We start from the raw sequence: 15,153 nt of genomic DNA on the forward strand, positions 1-15,153 counted from the left end.
TGCTTTATAAGAGAAGAAAGAGATTCTATTTAAAGGTGTCCAAAACTATCAAGTACTAGAAATAAACTTAGCAAGAGAGGTGAGAGACTGATACCATGAAAACTTCAAAACTCTTCAAAAAGAAATAAAAGACCTAAGAAAATGGAAGAACATTCCATGTTTATGGATTGGAAAAACCAACTATCATCACAATGACCATCTTACCTAGACTACTATATAGATTCAATGGAGAGAGAGAGAGAGAGAGAGAGAGAGAGAGAGAGAGAGAGAGAGAGAGAGAGAGGAGAGAGAGAGCATATCTAGTGACAAACCCCCAAGTACATAGTCAATTAATATTTGGCAAAGGAACCAAAAATTTGAAATAAAATAAAGACAGTGTCTTCAACAAATGATGTTGGAACAATTGGATAACCATATGTAAGAGATTAAAGATTGCTCCATATCTCACATCTTACACAAAAGTAAATTCAAAGTGGATTAAAGATCTTGAGATTAGGCCCAAATAGATAAATTTCAATGAAGAAAATAAGCAGAACTTATACCATAAAGAAGTCGTTATGGGGCTGGAGAGGTGGCGCTAGAGGTAAGGCATATGTCTTACAAGCGCTAGCTTAGGATGGATTGCTGCAGTTCGATCCCCCGGCATCCCATATGGTCCCCCAAGCCAGGGGCAATTTCTGAGCGCATAGTCAGGAGTAACCCGAGCATTAAATGGGTGTGCCCTCCCCGCAAAAAAGAAGTCTTCAATGATAAGATGCTAATGGCAAGAGCTATAGCATCAAACCTGAATAAATAGTACTATATCAAACTAAAAAGTTTCTGTATAGCAAAAGAAACACAGTCTAAAATTAGAAGACAGCTAACTGAATGGAAGAAAATTTTTGCACACAACACATCATATAAAAGTTTGATACCTAGCATATATAAAGTACTCACAAATGTTAACTCCACAAAACCTAAAACTCCATCAAAAATGGGGAGAAGAAATGAACAGACACGTCTATAAAGATAACCAACAGATGGCTAATAGATACATGAAAAAAAACTCATCATTTATCACTAGGAAAATCCAAATCAAGATAACAACAAGATATTATCTTACACCAGTGAGAATGGCACATATAGAAAATACTGAGAACAGGGGCCAGAGTGATGGCACTGCAGTAGGGCATTTGCCTTGCATGCGGCTGACCCAGGACAGACTGTGGTTCAATTCCATGGCATCCCATATGGTCACCCAAGCCAGGAGCGATTTCTGAGCATGTAGGCAGGAGTAAACCCTGAACACCACCAGGTGTGGCCCAAAATCCAAACAAACAAACAAACAAACAAACAAACCTGAGAACAATCTCTGTTGGTGGGGATGTGGTGAGAAAGGAACTACTGGTGGGAATATCGCATGGTCCAATCCCTATGGAAAACAGTATAGAAGGTTCTCAATAAACTCAAAACTGAAGTACTACATGACCCAGCAATTCCTCTTTTGGGGATCTATCGTCAGGATAGAAAAATTTCATCCAAAAGAAAGTATGCACACGACTATTAATTGCAGCATTCAGTATAATAGCCGAGACTTGGACTCAAGCTAGATGTCCAACAACAGCTGAGTGAATCAAATACGGTACATACCGTATTTGCCAGCATATAAGACTGAGCATATAAGACAACCCCCTAATTTTGCAGTTAAAACATAGGTTTAGGCCTATACTCGCTGTATCAGACAGAAAGTTCCTGTGCTGCAACTGTATGTACCACAGTGAGCCAATCACAACAAGCAAAGATTCAAAGGTTATACTGTAATAGACTTCCTCTCTGACTCTGGCCAATCTGAGCAGGCTTTTTACAGTGTAGATTCAGGTCCAGAACATTGTCTAATTTGCATGCATAAAAAGCCTACTTGGATCAAGAGGCCGTCTGAGCAGCCTTACAGTGATTGGTGCAGGATCGAGTTGGAAAATTTGTTTTGTGGCAATATTCAGACAATTTTTGTTTAGCAGCATATTGAAACATTTTTCGGAATATACTCTGCGTATAGACGACCCCCGATTTTCGGTTGACTTTTTTTTATTTCAAAAGTCGTCTTATACGCCAGAAAATACGGTATATAAAATGGAATACTACATAGCTGTAAGGAATGATGCAGTCATGTAGTTTGCAGCTATACTGATGGAACTGGAAAATATTATATTAAATGAACTAAGTCAGAAGAAGGATAAATAGGGGCAGAGAGATAGCACAGCAGTAGGGCATTTGCCTTGCATGCAGGCAACCCAGGATAGAAGGTGGTTCAAATCCTGGCATCCCATATGGTTCCCCGAGCCTGCCAGGAACAATTTCTGAGCACAGAGACAGGAGTAACCCCTGAGTGATGCTGAGTGTGACCCAGCTCCCCAAAAAAAGAAGGATAAAGAATGATATCACGGGGCCGGGCGGTGGCGCTAGAGGTAAGGTGTCTGCCTTGCAAGCGCTAGCGTAGGACGGACCGCGGTTCGATCCCCCGGCGTCCCATATGGTCCCCCAAGCCAGGAGTGACTTCTGAGTGCATAGCCAGGAGTAACCCCTGAGCGTCACCGGGTGTGGCCCAAAAACCAAAAAAAAAAAAAAAAGAATGATATCACTTATATGTGATATTTAGAATAACTGCATGAAGCAATGCAATAGTCTAAATGGGTGTTGCCTTGAACACCCTTGGCCCCAGATTATAGCAAGAAAAAGGAAAGAAACTGTGGAAGAGGAGAAACACAAATATGAAAGGATGGGGGCCAGGAGTCAAGCAGTCTCAGGTGCATAGGTAGTGTTAAAAAGTACAGAACTAGGGCCCGGAGAGATAGCACAGCAGCGTTTGCCTTGCAAGCAGCCGATCCAGGACCAAAGGTGGTTGGTTCGAATCCCGGTGTCCCATATGGTCCCCCGTGCCTGCCAGGAGCTATTTCTGAGCAGACAGCCAGGAGTAACCCCTGAGCACAGCCAGGTGTGGCCCAAAAAAAACAAAAAACGAAAAAAACAAAAAGTACAGAACTAAATATCCAAGCCAAAGGCAACAATAATGGAATCAAGAGACCAAAACTTTAACAATTTAAACTTAAAATGACCTGTTATAGTGTCAGGCTGGGGAGTCAGGGGGTGGCATGGGGTGTACTTGGGGGCCACTGGTGGAGGGAGGTGGTGGACACTGGTGGTGGGATTGGATCTGATTCATTGTATGTCTGAAACCCAACTATAAAGGACTTTGTAAATCAAAATGGTTTCAAAACATTAAAATTTTTTTTAAAATTTTAAAAAAGAAAAAAAGAAATTGTTTCTTCAATATAGTCAACAAAATTGAAGAAAATTTTACTAAATATTTTATGATTGATTAAAAGAGGATACAAATTACTAAGAACATAATCAATGTAGGAATCTTACTAGTAGAATTCAGACCAGCACCACTTGATCCCCCAGCCATGTCAGAATCCAGCCCTGAGCAACAGGCCAGAAGTTCTTAGCACCACCAGGTGTGATCCAAACATAAAAACAAAACAAATTTGGTGTTTTGAAAACTGTGGTTCTAAAGGAACAGGGCTACTGACATGGGATGAGACAACCTGCTTTGTAATAAATTGGATTAAACAAAAGATAATAACTCTTGCACTCATTTGTACAGGAACTGCTTTGTAAAGGCATCAAATATGTTACAAGCTATTTTGAGGCAAGAACAAGCAAACACTACATTTGTTCCTGCTTGTTTTTTGTCTTTAAGACAATCAGAATATCTTTAAGACATCTTACAAGGAAACAATGGTGCCATCACCCGAGGCTAGGCCTCATTCTGTTTATCCTGAAATCCAACTTCTGTTATTTCAAGAAATAACTTAGAGGTCTTGGGATGTAAATTAGTGATAAAGTACATGTGATAGAGTATATATAAGGGAAGCTATAAGTTAGGTCCCTAAATATAAATAGATTGACAGATTGAGACAGAAGAGCCCAATCCCTCCTACCTGAATATTCTCTGGAACTAAGGAACCAGGAAGAACATATAAGCATTGTGTCTACCTTCCTTTTTTTTTTTTTTTTTTGTTTTTTTGTTTTTGGTTTTTTGGTTTTTTTGGGCCACACCCGTTTGATGCTCAGGGGTTACTCCTGGCTAAGCACTCAGAAATTGCCCCTGGCTTGGGGGGACCATATGGTATGCCGGGGATCGAACCACTGTCGTGATCTTTCCTTGGCTAGCGCTTGCAAGGCAGACACCTTACCTCTAGCGCCACCTCGCCAGCCCCGTGTCTACCTTCCTTATATAAATGTTTGTCTGATATTTCAGGCAGAAACCCATAATTAACTTTTATGTTTTAAAAATTAGACATGTGCTGGGCGGGAGCAATAGCACAGTGTAGGGCATTTGCCTTGCACGCAGCTGACCCACAATGGACCTGGGTTTGATTTCCAGCATCCCATATGTTCTCTCAAATCAGGCGTGATTTCTGAGTGCAGAGCCAGGAGTAACCCCTGAGTACCACTGTGTGTGGCTCAAAAAAATAAAGATAGAAAAACCAAACAAAAAACAAATAAGTTCACAAATATATAAGTGTTCATAGCAGCTTTGTTTATAACAACCTAAACTATAAAGAACCCAAATGCTCCTGCAAGGAAAAAGTATTCAATAAAATGAATTAACTATTCATATGTTCAAGAATGTGAATAAATTTGAAAATAGTTCTAAATAAAATAAGATAGAAGAAAATTGGGGCTGTATGATTTTGCTTATATAAAGTCATTAAAATAGAAAATAATCATTAATGACAGGAATAAAAATGGTATTTAAGTGGAAATTGGGAAGGATATCTTTTTAAGAACTATAAAGAGGAATAAAACTTTTCAGAATTATGGGCAAGTTCATTATGTTGGTGTGATAAAAATTTTATGTGTGCTTATGTATATAAAAACATGTGGGCAGGAGAGATAACATGGAGGTAGGGCGTTTGCCTTTCATGCAGAAGGTCATAGCTTCGAATCCTGGCATCCATATGAGCCTGCCATATGGAGCATCCATCCCCTGAGCCTGCCAAGAGCGATTTCTGAGCATAGAGCCAGGAATAACCCCTGAGCACTGCAAGGTGTGACCCCAAAACCAAATCAAACCAAAACAAAACAAAAAAAAAACATGTATCCCCAATATAGTCCCCCAAACACCACCAGAAGTGATCCCAGTGCCAGGAGTAAACCCTGAGCACTGCCACTGCTAGATATGGTCTAAAAGAAAAAAGGAGGAGGAGGAGGAGGAAGAGGAGGAATAGGAAGGGAAAAGAAGAAAAAGGAGAAGAAAAAGGGGATGGGGAGGAGGGAGATAGGGGCATTGGCGATAGGAATGTTGCACTTGTGAAGGGGGTTGTTCTTTGTATGACTGAACCCAAACTACAATCATGTTTGTAATCGCAGTGTTTGAAAAAAGAAATATTAAAAAAAAGAAAAAATATGATGCCATCAAGATGACGGGAGGGTAGAGTGATAGTACAGCATGTAGGGTGCTTGCCTTGTATGAGGCCAACCTGGGTTCAGTTCCTGGCATCCCATATGGTCCCCACCAAGAATGATTTCTGAGTGCAGAGCCAGGAGTAAAATAAACCCTGAGCACTACTAGGTATGTCCCCCCTACCCCCAGAAAAGAAGGTAATAGGGCTGGAGATAAATGAGGCCAACCTCATTTCAATCCCTAGCACTATATATGGTACTGTCAGCAGGAGTGACCCCTGACCTCAGGGCCATAAGTAAACCCTGAGCATCCATTAGGTGTAGTCCCAAAACAAGAATAAGAAGGTGGAAAATGACGGCCCCAGTGAGATAGCATAGCAGCTGGGTGTTTGCCTTGCATGCAGCCAACCCAGGACGGATTGTGGTTCGAACCCCAGCATCCCATATAGACTCCGGAACCTGCCAGGGGTGATTTCTGAGTATAGAGCCAGGAGTAACCACTCAGAGCCACCGGGTGTGACCTCCCCCCCTCCCGCCCCACAAAAAAGGAAGGTGGAGAATGAAATGAAGATGAAGAGCCCACAAAATGGTATCCTGGGCTACATTGTAGACCAGGTTTCTCTCCTGTAACTTCAAGGTACACCCTCTTCTCTACCTTCAATGCACTTCGATTCTGGGCTTGCATGACCAATGATCACTTTGTTAAAGGTGGTATGGCAAAGCCTTATGGTCTAATGCCAAAAATTAAGAGCCCTAAAGCACCATCCCAGTGAGAGGTAGACAGTGCCCTCTGGTGCCAGGGAATCCTTCACTGAGAATGCAGTGTTCATCTTGGATTGCCAGAAGAATGGTAGGGGCTCAGGAAGCTGTGCTTTGCTATGTACCATGAGTAATGTACCCTATACCTTGCTGAGAAAATAGTTCAATCCCTGATACTGTCATATGCATTCTTCATGCTCCTGGGAATTTTGTTGTCTGGACTCCCTGTGCCACAAATAATTTCTTGACATGTGATAGACAATTGTGCCTGAGCTTCACAATAAAAGGGGATGATCACCGTTGGCACCACAACAAAAGTAATAAAACACTTAGTGAGCTGCGGTTGCAAATACTACAACCTGATGTGTTACCAATGATCATAACTAAAAATATAAGAACCACATCTAGGTATATTATGTAGATAATCACAACACCAACAAAGGGAAATACAAGGGGGATACAACACTCAATTACTATATGGCAATTATACATCAAAAAGCTATTAAAAGCAAGTACTTTGTTATTGCTATTTATTGTGGGGAACTGGAGCAGTCAAAGTCTATACTGAGAATGAGAAAATGCCTATATTCAATATTCATTAAACATAGGAAAGAACTCCCTGGGGCTGGATTGATAGCACAGCGGTAGGGTTTTGCCTTGCATATGGTGACCCGGGACAGATCCAGGTTCGATCCCTAGCATCCCATATGGTCCCCCAAGCCTGTCAGGAGCAATTTTTGAGCACAGAGTCAGGAGTAATCCTTGAGAGCGACCTGGTATGACCCCCCCCCAAATGAGGAAAGAACTTCCCCTGCATTAATTTCCTTTCCCTGTGAATGTGTGTGTTACTTTGGTTTGTTTTTAGGGGCCACACCTATCAATGTTTAGGCGTTGTACCTGGCTCTTTGCTCAGGAGTGACCTATGGAGGTTTACTGGTTCTATAAGTGGTGCTAAAGATAGAACCCTGGTTGATACAAGGTAATTTACTGCCTGTATTATCTATCTCACTAGTCCCAGATTAATTTATTTTCATTGTTATTGTTTGTTTTGGAGCCACACTTTGAGTTGCTTAGGGATAACTACTGGCTCTGTACTCAGGAATTATTCCTGGAGGTATTTAGGGGACCATATTGGGTGCCAGATATTAAACAACTGTTGGCTGCATGCAAGTTTTTTTTCTTTTTTCTTTTTATTTATTTATTTATTTATTTTTTGGTTTTTTGGGTCACACCCAGCAGCGCTTAGGGTTACTCCTGGCTCTATGCTCAGAAATCGCTCCTGGCAGGCTTGGGGGACCATATGGGATGCCGGGATTCGAACTATCATCCTTCTGTATTCAAGGCAAATGCTCTACCTCCATGCTATCTCTCCAGCCCCTTCATGCAAGTTAATTTCTTTTTAATCTTATTTTATTGTCCTCTGGAAAAGAGCACAGTATCATCTTAATTGATTGGAGACTCTGTCTTGTTTATTATCTTTGGGTTTCTCTTCTTTCTTTTTTGGGGGGACCCACACCTGGCTGTGCCCAAGGCTTGCTCCTGACTCTGTGCTCAGGGATTATTCCTTGAGGGACTCAGAGTACCATATGGGGTGCCAGGGATCAAATGGGTTGGTCATGTGCAGGGCAAATGTCCTACATAGTGTGATATCACTCTGGCCCAAATTTCTCTTCTATGAGGGAAATAAGAAGCATTCAAATTCAAATAAATCTTTTCATTTTCTCCCTCCCCCCATTCTTTTGCACTACCCTGGCAGTCTCAGTACTCACTCCTGGCTCTGCACCCTGGCGTAATTAACGGTGGGGATTGGTGGGGTCACACGTGGTGCCAAGGATTGGACATGGGTCAGCCATATGCTAGGAAAGTGCCCTGCCTATTGTAATAAAGAATAAAGATCTCTGTTATTACCTACCTCTCTGGCTCTCTGGTGCTGTGCTTGCTTAATCTTGTTGATGACTCCTTGAACAGCAAACGGGACCTCAAGTTTAGAGTCCACTGGTTCAGTAAAGGGTTTAGGTGGATGTAAATGCCTGATACCCACATCTTCTTTCTCTGTTTCAGAGTCACTGTCTATCGTGGTTTGCTTTTTGAAAAACATTTTGAAAGGTTGAGTGATTTTTTTTTAATTGCTTCTTTCTTTTTATTTCTTCACAATATATAGGCAAGTAAAGGAGTCTGCAAGGAAACTAGGAACATTTCCTGCTTCCACAAGTTTAGTTTAAGTTGTTGCTAGTTACATGGTATTCTAGTCTTGGTGACATCATAATAGACCTATGTAACATCACTGGCTTAGATTTTAAAGAGTGCTTACCACAAGCAGAAAACTAGGCATACTATATACTGTGGTGGTAGAGGGTGAAGCAGGGTGGGAAGGCAGGAAAGAATAGACAATAGGAACGCTAAAAGAATTAGAGAAGAACTTAAATGAACTTGAAACCTAGGTATTAGAATTCAAGGTCCAGTGTATCAAAAGTAACTCCTGGTTCTTTTCTCTTTCTGAGGTTAAGAATTTTAAAGCTGAGCCCAGAGAAATAGCACAGCGGTGTTTGCCTTGCAAGCAGCCAATTCAGGACCAAAGGTGGTTGGTTCGAATCCCGTGTCTCATATGGTCCCCCGTGCCTGCCAGGAGCTATTTCTGAGCAGACAGCCAGGAGTAACCCCTGAGCACCGCTGGGTGTGACCCAAAAAAACTAAAAAAAAAAAAAAAAAGAATTTTAAAGCTATATATGTATTATGGAATAATGTGTTACAACTTCATTTGACCCTCAACATTTTATAGACGTGTAGTATCTTGAAAAATATATATATAAATAATTTTTGGCCACAGCCATTTGACATTCAGAAATCGCTCCTGGCTTAGGGGGACCAAATGGGATGCTGGGGGATCAAAGATGCTGGGGGATCAAACCGTGGTCCATCCAAGGCTAGCACTTGCAATGCAGATGTCTTACCTCTAGTGCCACTGCTCTGGCCCCTCTTGGAAGCTATTATTGGTGGAGATAACACTTTTTGTATATGCTTAGTTACTAATTTTTTCAAGGAATCAAAATGAAGAAGGTTTTGAAGTTCCATAGTTGACTGGAGAAATTGAAGGAGACTCTAGGTTGCTTTCTAACTCAGAATACTTTGAGCTCCTTTGGTTGAGGAGGTAAAGGATTAGGAGACAGGAACAATGAAAAGACAAGGGATATTCTAATTTAAAAAAAAAGTTAAAAAATATTAAAAAGTACATAAAGTAACACCCATGTGCCTGTCACCTAGACTGAACAAATATTAATATATTGTAATATTTATTTCTGATATTCTTATTTATTTATTTGGGTTTATAGGTCACACGGGGTGGCACTAGATAGTTACAGCTAGCTCTGTGCTCAGAAGTTGCTCCTGGCAGGCTTGGGGACCATAAGGGATGCTGGGAATTGAAACGGGGTCCATCCTCTGTTGGCCGTGTGCAAGGCAAATGCCCTACCGCTGTGCTATGGCTCTGGCCCCTGCTTCTGATATTTTTAAATAAAAGGATTAGAGATAGCAGAATCCCCCTTTGGTGTTTTTCCTAAACTCATTCATTCCCCTCTATTTCTTTCCAGAAGCAATGAAAATTATACATTTATATATTTCTGACTTGTTTACATATTTTATATATTTATATAGAATATGTGGATTTCTGAACTAATATTCTTCCTTTTAAGTTTTAGATGGTAGAAATTGTGGATGTAAAAAGAAAAGAAATTGGGCCAGAGAGATAGCATGTAGGTAAGGTGTTTGCCTTGCATGCAGAAGGACGGTGGTTCGAATCCCAGTATCCCATATGGTCCCCTGAGCCGCCAGGAGTGATTTCTGAGTGTAGAGCCAGGAATAACCCCTGAGCGCTGCTGGGTGTGACCCCCCCCCAAAAAAGAAAGAAATTGTAGATGTATAAAAATTTTCTTGAGTCCTCACTGTAAACTTAGTCCTATGTTGAATCTTTCTTGTAAATTAGTAAATTTTTCTTTATAGTTTTTTGGGTCAAACTCATGGTGCTTAGTGCTTGATCCTGGCTCTGCATTCAAGGATCACTTCTAGCAGTGCTCAGGAGACCACATGGGATGGTGAGGTTCGGACCCAGGTTGGCCATGTGCAAGGCAAGTGCCCTATTGACTGTAGTATCTTCAGCCATAAATTAGTAAATAATTTGTTTTGCCATTCTCTAGAGAAAGGATGGGGAAAAAAATCACAAAGTAGTTGCCTTTTAAAAATATCAATTATAGGCCCAGAGAGATAGCACAGCAGCGTTTGCCTTGCAAGCAGCCGATCCAGGACCTAAGGTGGTTGGTTCAAATCCCAGTGTCTCATATGGTCTCCCATGCCTGCCAGGAACTATTTCTGAGCAGACAGCCAGGAGTAACCCCTGAGCAATGCCGGTGTGGCCCCCCCCCCCCCAAAAAAAATCAATTATTATATAAGGAAAAGGCAAAACAAAATCAATTATTATACAAAGAAAATTCTGCTGCTGCCTTCATAGTGTTCCCAAAATACTTTGTAAACTTTATATATTTATGAAATATAACTATTATTTTATCTTTATTATTTTCTTTACTAGCTGAGGAACTTCAATTTTCTTATTTTGGTTTTTGGGTCACACCCGGTAACGCTCAGGGGTTACTCCTGGCTATGCGCTCAGAAGTCGCTCCTGGCTTGGGGGACCATATGGGACGCCGGGGGATCGAACCGCGGTCCGTCCAAGGCTAGCGCTGGCAAGGCAGGCAGGCACCTTACCTTTAGCGCCACCGCCCGGCCCCGGAACTTCAATTTTCTTTCTTTAACATTTATCCTGTTCTTCCTTACTTCTCCCACAGAAATTTTTTTTTTTTTTTTTTTTTTTTGGGTTTTGGGTCACACCCAGCAGCGCTCAGGGGTTACTCCTGGCTCTACGCTCAGAAATCGCTCCTGGCAGGCTCGAGGAACCATATGGGGAGCAGGGATTCAAGCCACTGTCCTTCTGCATGCAAGGCAAACGCTCTACCTCCATGCTCTCTCTCCAGCCCTCCCACAGAAGCTTAACATTTTGAATATTCATCACAGTTTCAGAATCCTCTCCTTCCATATGAAAACTTTTCTAGGTCCCAGAATATTTCTTTTTGTTCATCATAAAGTATTAGTCCTGGGGCTGGAGCCATAGTACAAAGGGTAGGGCATTTGCCTTGCAAGCTGACCCAGGTTTAATCTAATATGGTCTCTCAAGCACCGCAAGGAATCATTCCTCAGTTCAGAGCCAGGAGTAACACCAGAATAATATAAATATTTATTTATATAATAAATATATTTATTTATAAATAAAAAACAAAATTCCTTTCATCACTTTTCAATTAAGTTATTTATTCAAGAAGCTCATACATTTTAAAAGAACTACAATTAAGGTGCATTATTTTTAGAAATGTTAAATAATATATTCACTATTATCCAGAATTTCTTGAAAGTATCAGTTAATTAATTTAAGTACTTGTTAGATTGTGACATTAGATTGTGGGATAATTTTTATTTGTAGACTTCTTTACATTGCTTTCTCAATAGGCATTCAAAATCAAACTAAAAACAATCAATTAAATTTTGTGTTTTCTTCCCCCCCCCCCCTTTTTTTAAACACAGCCTGGGACTCATCAGCAACTGAAATGAAGGGTTTCTAAAGCAAATTTAAAAAACCACTCCCTGTCTCTTTCAACTGAACAAGGTTTTCTTGATACAGTACCATGTGGCTACTATTATCCTAGATTGTAAAGAATAAATTATTCTTTCAGTGAAGAAATGGAAAGCGAGAAAAGGAAAATAATTTAAGATTATAATGATCAATAGCTAATAAGGAACATGAAGAATTCTGTAGAGAGCAGAGTCTTTGGGAAAACTTTATGGCAAGAGAAAGTTGATCGACAAATGGAGGTATTGCTGAAGGGGAAGACACCTTAAGTGATGGCTTTGGAGGTGAGTGCTGAGATTCTATTTCACAGGAAAAGTGAATAAGAGTAGTTTAATCAAGGTTGAAAATATGTTGTGGGGCCTGAGAGATAGTATGGAGGTAAGGTGTTTGCCTTGCTATCAGAAGGACGGTGGTTCGAATCTGGGCATCCCATATGGTCCCCCAAGCCTGCCAGGAGCAATTGCCAGGAGTAACCCTGAGCACTGCTGGGTGTGACTCAAAAACCAAAATATATATGTTGCATTTACTGGGGATCTGTTTAGGGCAAATATGGGGCACAAATATCAGTAATTTAATTGTAGGGTTAATTTGGGATCTAAGTGGAAAAGTGTTTTGTTTTTATTTGAAAGTTACATTTAGGGCCGGGAAGGTGGCGCTAGAGGTAAGGTGTCTGCCTTGCAAGCGCTAGCGTAGGACGGACCGCGGTTCGATCCCCCGGCGTCCCATATGGCCCCCCCAAGCCAGGAGCGACTTCTGAGCCCATAGCCAGGAGTAACCCCTGAGCATCAAACGGGTGTGGCCCAAAAACCAAAAAAAAAAAAAAAAAAAAAAAAAGAAAGTTACATTTATTTTTACTTTTGCACTGCAAGGGATCAAATCGTAGGGTTAATTTGGGATCTAGGTGGGAAAATGAATTGTTTGTTTTTGCTTTTGCATTACTAGGATAAAACCTCAGAGCCTCTCTGAGCTGTATCCCCGCCCTAGGGAATTCCTTTGTAATGATTTTCAAAAACATAGAAAATACCTAAGAGATAGCACAGCAGTTGGGCGTTTGCCTTGCAAGCAGCCGACCCAGGACCAATGATTAGAATTCTGGCATCCCATATGGTTCCCCGTGCCTGCCAGGAGTGATCTCTGACTAGAGTTAGGATTAATCGTTGAGTGCTGCTGGGTGTGACCCAAAAACAAAAACAAAACAAAAATAGAAAAGGGAAAAATTCAGACAAGATTATTAAAAAATGTGTTAGATGTGGTCAATAAGAAAGGTAGTTGCTGAAGATAAGGAATTTGGTGCACCTAAGAAAAAAAAAGTTCTTTTTTTTTGGTTTTTTTTTTGTTTGTTTGTTTGTTTTTGGGTCACACCTGGCAGCGCTCAAGGGTTACTCCAGGCTCTATGCTCAGAAATCGCTCCTGGCAGGCTCGGGGGACCATATGGAATGTGAGATTCGAACCATCGTCCTTCTGCATGCAAGGCTTGCGTTTGCCTTACCTCCATGCTATCTCTCCAGCCCCACGAATATATATATATATATATTTTTTTTTTTTTTTTTTTTTTTTTTTTTTGGTTTTTGGGCCACACCTGGCGGCGCTCAGGGCTTACTCCTGGCTATCTGCTCAGAAATAGCTCCTGGCAGGCACGGGGGACCATATGGGACACCGGGATTCGAACCAACCACCTGGATCGGCTGCTTGCAAGGCAAACACCGCTGTGCTATATCTCTCCGGGCCCACGAAAATATTTTTAATAAAGTATTTAAGCACCATGATTACAAGCATGGTTATAGTTGGGTTTCAGCCATAAGCAGAATAACGGAAAATTTTTACTAACTTTTTTTTGGGGGGGTCACACCTGGTGGCACTCAGGGGTAACTCCTGGCATAGCGCTCAGACATCACTGATCCCTGGCAGGCTCTGGGCACCATATGGGATGTCATGATCCGAACCCTCGTCCTGTGTTGACCGCGTGCAAGGCAATGTGCAATCGCTCCAGCCCCTATTTTTTTCTTTCGTTGTATTTTATTGTACTTGACAAAAACATCAGCGAAGAAGTTATTTGGAGACAGACTGAGTGTTATTAAGTAGTATTACGAACAACAGAGATATGGGTGCTTAATTGAAGGGAACCTGGGGCAAAGTTCATTAAAGGTGCATCTCAGAGAAGGCGTGTCTTGGAAAAAAGTTCTTTCAAGTCGCGTCCAAGCCCGCCTTCCCGGAGGGCTCCTTCATTGCAAAATGCGAATAGTAGTATTTGTTCATACGATTGTTTTAAGGTTGGCGGTGGCAAAAAAAATAAAGAATCACGAGAGTGCCAAGGGCAGAGTAAACATTTCAGGAGCAGCGGCTACTATGAATAGACTTGCAGGGCCTGCTGCTTGTCCCCTCCCCCTGTCGTCCTTTCCTCTGCAAAGCAACTCGACTCAAAGTCTGGGCCAAATTCGCGGCCCTTTGGTTCTTGGTTTTATTTTGTTGTTGCTGTTGTTTGTTTTTTGGGCCACACCCGGTGAGGCTCAGGGGTTACTCCTGGCTCTACGCTCAGAAATCACTCTAGGCTGGGGGGGTACCGTTGTTGTTGTTGTTTGGTTTGGGGGCCACACCCGGTGACACCCAGGGGATAAGTTGTCTTCTTATAAATTAATTAGTGGTGTTGTTGGCAGGGGGATGGTGAGGCCTGACAGGACTCGACCCTGTTCCCGCAGCCTCTGTGGTCTGGCGGGTCTGAAGGTTGCAGGCTGAGGGCAGAGAGATGCCCAAGGCAGTCATACGAAGCTCCAGGAGTCAGCGAGCTCTATTTCAGGGTCCCTACCGCCATGTACAACCCCTCACATGGCCTCCATACTAAGCCTATTCCTAGCAGCTACTTCTCTACTCCTTCTGGCTCTCTCGGCCTGTCTCCCTTTCAGCTGCCTTTTCCAGGCTTCCTAAGTGGTTCCAGGCTGAGCAACTAACTCCTTTGGGTAATGCTGAATCTGATGCTGAATCTCTGGTGACGACGCTGCCTCTCCGACCCTTCTCGAACTCTCCTTCTTTTCCCCTGTCTTGGGGGCCCTCTGGGACGCCGGGGGATGGAGCCGCGGTCCGTCCTAGGCTAGCGCGCAAGGCAAGGCAAGGCAAGGCAAGGCAAGGCAAGGCAGGCACGGCCTGCACCACCGCTCCGGCCTCTAGTTCCAGTTCATTGAGCTTTCAAACTGTGGCTGGAAAACCGAGGCCGCGGTTAGCTCCGCCAGGTCCGGTCGGGGAATCCAGCGCCGAGCCGGTGACGATTTAAAACACACGCA

The sequence above is a fragment of the Suncus etruscus genome, chromosome 11 (genome assembly GCF_024139225.1).
Source record: "Suncus etruscus isolate mSunEtr1 chromosome 11, mSunEtr1.pri.cur, whole genome shotgun sequence".
In the NCBI taxonomy this organism is placed as follows: domain Eukaryota; kingdom Metazoa; phylum Chordata; class Mammalia; order Eulipotyphla; family Soricidae; genus Suncus; species Suncus etruscus.